The following is a 7,271-nucleotide window of genomic DNA, read 5'->3' as shown; positions in this document are numbered from 1 at the left end:
TTAGTGTTGCGGTGTCTCTATATTTAGTGTTGTGGTGTCTCTATATGTAGTGTTGTGGTGTCTCTATATGTAGTGTTGTGGTGTCTCTCTATATGTAGTGTTGTGGTGTCTCTCTATATGTAGTGTTGTGGTGTCTCTCTATATTTAGTGTTGTGGTGTCTCCATGTAGTGTTGTGGTGTCTCTCTATATAGTGTTGTGTTGTCTCTATATTTAGTGTTGTCTCTATATTTAGTGTTGTGGTGTCTCTATATTTAGTGTTGTGGTGTCTCTCTATATGTAGTGTTGTGGTGTCTCTCTATATGTAGTGTTGTGGTGTCTCTATATTTAGTGTTGTGGTGTGTCTCTATATTTAGTGTTGCGGTGTCTCTATATTTACTGTTGCGGTGTCTCTATTTAGTGTTGTGGTGTCTCTATATGTAGTGTTGTGGTGTCTCTCTATATGTAGTGTTGTGGTGTCTCTCTATATGTAGTGTTGTGGTGTCTCTCTATATGTAGTGTTGTGGTGTCTCTATATTTAGTGTTGTGGTGTCTCTCTATATTTAGTGTTGTGGTGTCTCTCTATATTTAGTGTTGTGGTGTCTCTATATTTAGTGTTGTGGTGTCTCTATATCTAGTGTTGTGGTGTCTCTATATTTAGTGTTGTGGTGTCTCTATATTTAGTGTTGTGGTGTCTCTATATTTAGTGTTGCGGTGTCTCTATATGTAGTGTTGTGGTGTCTCTATATGTAGTGTTGTGGTGTCTCTATATGTAGTGTTGTGGTGTCTCTCTGTATGTAGTGTTGTGGTGTCTCTCTATATGTAGTGTTGTGGTGTCTCCATGTAGTGTTGTGGTGTCTCCATGTAGTGTTGTGGTGTCTCCATGTAGTGTTGTGGTGTCTCTATATAGTGTTGTGGTCTCTCTATATAGTGTTGTGGTGTCTCTATATTTAGTGTTGCGCTGTCTCTATATTTAGTGTTGTGGTGTCTCTATATGTAGTGTTGTGGTGTCTCTATATGTAGTGTTGTGGTGTCTCTCTATATGTAGTGTTGTGGTGTCTCTCTATATTTAGTGTTGTGGTGTCTCTATATTTAGTGTTGTGGTGTCTCTATATCTAGTGTTGTGGTGTCTCTATATTTAGTGTTGTGGTGTCTCTATATTTAGTGTTGTGGTGTCTCTATATTTAGTGTTGCGGTGTCTCTATATGTAGTGTTGTGGTGTCTCTATATGTAGTGTTGTGGTGTCTCTATATGTAGTGTTGTGGTGTCTCTCTGTATGTAGTGTTGTGGTGTCTCTCTATATGTAGTGTTGTGGTGTCTCCATGTAGTGTTGTGGTGTCTCCATGTAGTGTTGTGGTGTCTCCATGTAGTGTTGTGGTGTCTCTATATAGTGTTGTGGTCTCTCTATATAGTGTTGTGGTGTCTCTATATTTAGTGTTGCGCTGTCTCTATATTTAGTGTTGTGGTGTCTCTATATGTAGTGTTGTGGTGTCTCTATATGTAGTGTTGTGGTGTCTCTCTATATGTAGTGTTGTGGTGTCTCTCTATATGTAGTGTTGTGGTGTCTCTCTATATGTAGTGTTGTGGTGTCTCTCTATATTTAGTGTTGTGGTGTCTCCATGTAGTGTTGTGGTGTCTCTATATTTAGTGTTGTGGTGTCTCTCTATATTTAGTGTTGTGGTGTCTCTCTATATGTAGTGTTGTGGTGTCTCTCTATATGTAGTGTTGTGGTGTCTCTCTATATTTAGTGTTGTGGTGTGTCTCTATATTTAGTGTTGTGGTGTCTCTATATTTAGTGTTGCGGTGTCTCTATTTAGTGTTGTGGTGTCTCTATATGTAGTGTTGTGGTGTCTCTCTATATGTAGTGTTGTGGTGTCTCTATATGTAGTGTTGTGGTGTCTCTCTATATGTAGTGTTGTGGTGTCTCTCTATATGTAGTGTTGTGGTGTCTCTCTATATTTAGTGTTGTGGTGTCTCTCTATATTTAGTGTTGTGGTGTCTCTCTATATTTAGTGTTGTGGTGTCTCTATATTTAGTGTTGTGGTGTCTCTATATCTAGTGTTGTGGTGTCTCTATATTTAGTGTTGTGGTGTCTCTCTATATTTAGTGTTGTGGTGTCTCTCTATATTTAGTGTTGTGGTGTCTCTATATAGTCTTGTGGTGTCTCTATATAGTGTTGTGGTCTCTCTATATAGTGTTGTGGTGTCTATATAGTGTTGCGGTGTCTCTCTATATTTAGTGTTGTGGTGTCTCCATGTAGTGTTGTGGTGTCTCTCTATATAGTGTTGTGGTGTCTCTCTATATTTAGTGTTGTGGTGTCTCCATGTAGTGTTGTGGTGTCTCTATATTTAGTGTTGTGGTGTCTCTATATAGTGTTGTGGTCTCTCTAGATAGTGTTGTGGTGTCTCTATATTTAGTGTTGCGGTGTCTCTATATGTAGTGTTGTGGTGTCTCTCTATATGTAGTGTTGTGGTGTCTCTATATGTAGTGTTGTGGTGTCTCTCTATATGTAGTGTTGTGGTGTCTCTCTATATGTAGTGTTGTGGTGTCTCTCTATATTTAGTGTTGTGGTATCTCCATGTAGTGTTGTGGTGTCTCTCTATATAGTGTTGTGTTGTCTCTATATTTAGTGTTGTGGTGTCTCTCTATATTTAGTGTTGTGGTGTCTCTCTATATTTAGTGTTGTGGTGTCTCTCTATATTTAGTGTTGTGGTGTCTCTCTATATGTAGTGTTGTGGTGTCTCTCTATATGTAGTGTTGTGGTGTCTCTCTATATGTAGTGTTGTGGTGTCTCTCTATATTTAGTGTTGTGGTGTGTCTCTCTATATTTAGTGTTGCGGTGTGTCTCTATATTTAGTGTTGCGGTGTCTCTATTTAGTGTTGTGGTGTCTCTATATGTAGTGTTGTGGTGTCTCTCTATATGTAGTGTTGTGGTGTCTCTCTATATGTAGTGTTGTGGTGTCTCTCTATATGTAGTGTTGTGGTGTCTCTATATTTAGTGTTGTGGTGTCTCTATATTTAGTGTTGTGGTGTCTCTCTATATTTAGTGTTGTGGTGTCTCTCTATATTTAGTGTTGTGGTGTCTCTCTATATTTAGTGTTGTGGTGTCTCCATGTAGTGTTGTGGTGTCTCTATATAGTCTTGTGGTGTCTCTATATAGTCTTGTGGTGTCTCTATATAGTCTTGTGGTGTCTCTATATAGTGTTGTGGTGTCTCTATATAGTGTTGTGGTGTCTCTATATAGTGTTGCGGTGTCTCTCTATATTTAGTGTTGTGGTGTCTCCATGTAGTGTTGTGGTGTCTCTCTATATAGTGTTGTGGTGTCTCTCTATATTTAGTGTTGTGGTGTCTCCATGTAGTGTTGTGGTGTCTCTATATTTAGTGTTGTGGTGTCTCTATATAGTGTTGTGGTCTCTCTATATAGTGTTGTGGTGTCTCTATATGTAGTGTTGTGGTGTCTCTATATGTAGTGTTGTGGTGTCTCTCTATATGTAGTGTTGTGGTGTCTCTCTATATGTAGTGTTGTGGTGTCTCTCTATATGTAGTGTTGTGGTGTCTCTCTATATTTAGTGTTGTGGTCTCTCTCTATATTTAGTGTTGTGGTGTCTCTCTATATAGTGTTGTGTTGTCTCTATATTTAGTGTTGTGGTGTCTCTCTATATTTAGTGTTGTGGTGTCTCTATATTTAGTGTTGTGGTGTCTCTCTATATGTAGTGTTGTGGTGTCTCTCTCTATGTAGTGTTGTGGTGTCTCTCTATATTTAGTGTTGTGGTATGTCTCTATATTTAGTGTTGTGGTGTGTCTCTATATTTAGTGTTGTGGTGTCTCTATATTTAGTGTTGCGGTGTCTCTATTTAGTGTTGTGGTGTCTCTATATGTAGTGTTGTGGTGTCTCTCTATATGTAGTGTTGTGGTGTCTCTCTATATGTAGTGTTGTGGTGTCTCTCTATATGTAGTGTTGTGGTGTCTCTCTATATTTAGTGTTGTGGTGTCTCTCTATATTTAGTGTTGTGGTGTCTCTCTATATTTAATGTTGTGGTGTCTCTATATTTAGTGTTGTGGTGTCTCTATATCTAGTGTTGTGGTGTCTCTATATTTAGTGTTGTGGTGTCTCTCTATATTTAGTGTTGTGGTGTCTCCATGTAGTGTTGTGGTGTCTCCATGTAGTGTTGTGGTGTCTCTATATAGTGTTGTGGTCTCTCTATATAGTGTTGTGGTCTCTCTATATAGTGTTGTGGTGTCTCTATATAGTGTTGCGGTGTCTCTCTATATTTAGTGTTGAGGTGTCTCCATGTAGTGTTGTGGTGTCTCTCTATATAGTGTTGTGGTGTCTCTCTATATTTAGTGTTGTGGTGTCTCCATGTAGTGTTGTGGTGTCTCTATATTTAGTGTTGTGGTGTCTCTATATAGTGTTGTGGTCTCTCTATATAGTGTTGTGGTCTCTCTATATAGTGTTGTGGTGTCTCTCTATATTTAGTGTTGTGGTGTCTCCATGTAGTGTTGTGGTGTCTCTCTATATAGTGTTGTGGTGTCTCTATATTTAGTGTTGTGGTGTCTCTCTATATTTAGTGTTGTGGTGTCTCCATGTAGTGTTGTGGTGTCTCTATATTTAGTGTTGTGGTGTCTCTATATAGTGTTGTGGTGTCTCTCTATATTTAGTGTTGTGGTGTCTCCATGTAGTGTTGTGGTGTCTCTCTATATAGTGTTGTGGTGTCTCTATATTTAGTGTTGTGGTGTCTCTCTATATTTAGTGTTGTGGTGTCTCCATGTAGTGTTGTGGTGTCTCTCTATATAGTGTTGTGGTGTCTCTATATTTAGTGTTGTGGTGTCTCTCTATATTTAGTGTTGTGGTGTCTCTCTTCATGTAGTGTTGTGGTGTCTCTATATTTAGTGTTGTGGTGTCTCCCTATATTTAGTGTTGTGGTGTCTCTATATTTAGTGTTGTGGTGTCTCTATGTAGTGTTGTGGTGTCTCTATATTTAGTGTTGTGGTGTCTCTCTTCATGTAGTGTTGTGGTGTCTCTCTATATTTAGTGTTGTGGTGTCTCTATATTTAGTGTTGTGGTGTCTCTCTATATTTAGTGTTGTGGTGTCTCTATATTTAGTGTTGTGGTGTCTCTATATTTAGTGTTGTGGTGTCTCTCTTATCGTGATGTGTTCTGTCCTACATTTTATTTTTAATCCCAGCCCCAGCAGGAGGCCTTTAGCCTCTTGGTAGGCCGTCATTGTAAATAAAAGTTTGTTCTTAATTGACTTTCCTTTAAAAGGTAAAAAAAAATACCTTAACCCTAACACAAAACGACTTTGAAATAATCTTAACATTGCGTCCATACAAGTTTTTGACCTTGTTTATGTAGCGTTAACCCTAACCTAACTTGTTGTGACCCCAATATTTCCATTAGCTTGTGTATCCTGTTTGAAGGGCACGTTTGATATTTTCCTGACACTTTGTGCTATGGACTATTTGTACAGAGCCAATCAGATGTGTTACTATTAGTGTGGTTCTCTGCCTTCCCGTTGACAGGGGTTAGGGTTAGGGTTAGGTTAGGGTTAGGGAGACTTGTCAAATCATTTTATTTTCTGTGGTCCAATATATTCTGGATTCATATGATTAATAACCTATTATTCATATAATGAGATCAATACCAGGGATCAATTTAAAACAACCATTTCAATTAAGCGTAGATTACTCTTGAATGTTGGACTTGTATGAAAAAATCAAAAGAATTCTCAATAAATGCAGTATGTACAGTCATCAGTTTCCATATAAGGACTTCTACACTGTAGGCTACCGATGTCGCTACGCTGTACCGACGTCACTCTACGCTGTACCGACAACACTCTACGCTGTACCGACGTCACTCTACGCTGTACCGACGACACTCTACGCTGTACCGACGTCACTCTACGCTGTACCGACGTCACTCTACGCTGTACCGACGTCACTCTACGCTGTACCGACGTCTCTACGCTGTACCGACGTCTCTACGCTGTACCGACGTCTCTACGCTGTACCGACGTCACTCTACGCTGTACCGACGTCACTCTACGCTGTACCGGCGTCTCCACGCTGTACCGACGTCTCCACGCTGTACCGACGTCTCCACGCTGTACCGACGTCTCCACGCTGTACCGACGTCACTCTACGATGTACCGACGTATCTACGCTGTACCGGCGTCTCTACGCTGTACCGGCGTCTCTACGCTGTACCGGCGTCTCTACGCTGTACCGGCGTCTCTACGCTGTACCGGCGTCTCTACGCTGTACCGGCGTCTCTACGCTGTACCGGCGTCTCTACGCTCTACCGGCGTCTCTACGCTCTACCGGCGTCTCTACGCTCTACCGGCGTCTCTACGCTCTACCGGCGTCTCTACGCTGTACCGGCGTCACTCTACGCTGTACCGACGTCTCTACGCTGTACCGACGTCAATCTACGCTGTACCGACGTCAATCTACGCTGTACCGACGTCAATCTACGCTGTACCGACGTCACTCTACGCTGTCACGACGTCACTCTACGCTGTTACCGACGTCACTCTACGCTGTACCGACGTCACTAACTACGCTGTACGACGTCACTCTACGCTGTAAGACGTCATCTACGCTGTACCGACGTCACTCTACGCTGTACCGACGTCACTATACGCTGTACCGACGTCACTCTACGCTGTACCGACGTCACTCTACGCTGTACCGATGTACCGGCGTCGCTACGCTGTACCGACGTCTCTACGCTGTACGACGTCTCTACGCTGTACCGACGTCACTCTACGCTGTACCGACGTCTCTACGCTGTACCGACGTCTCTCTACGCTGTACCGACGTCACTCTACGATGTACCGACGTCACTCTACGATGTACCGACGTCTCTACGCTGTACCGACGTCTCTACGCTGTACCGACGTCTCTACGCTGTACCGACGTCTCTACGCTGTACCGACGTCTCTACGCTGTACCGACGTCACTCTACGCTGTACCGACGTCACTCTACGCTGTACCGACGTCTCTCTACGCTGTACCGACGTCTCTACGCTGTACCGACGTCTCTACGCTGTACCGACGTCTCTACGCTGTACCGACGTCTCTACGCTGTACCGACGTCTCTACGCTGTACCGACTCTCTACGCTGTACCGACGTCTCTACGCTGTACCGACGTCACTCTACGCTGTACCGACGTCACTCTACGCTGTACCGACGTCACTCTACGCTGTACCGACGTCACTCTACGCTGTACCGATGTACCGACGTCTCCACGCTGTACCGACTTCTCTACGCTGTACCGACGTAACTCTA

Source organism: Salmo trutta, unplaced genomic scaffold (genome assembly GCF_901001165.1).
Source record: "Salmo trutta unplaced genomic scaffold, fSalTru1.1, whole genome shotgun sequence".
NCBI lineage: Eukaryota > Metazoa > Chordata > Actinopteri > Salmoniformes > Salmonidae > Salmo > Salmo trutta.
Note: the sequence above shows the minus strand (reverse complement) of the source record.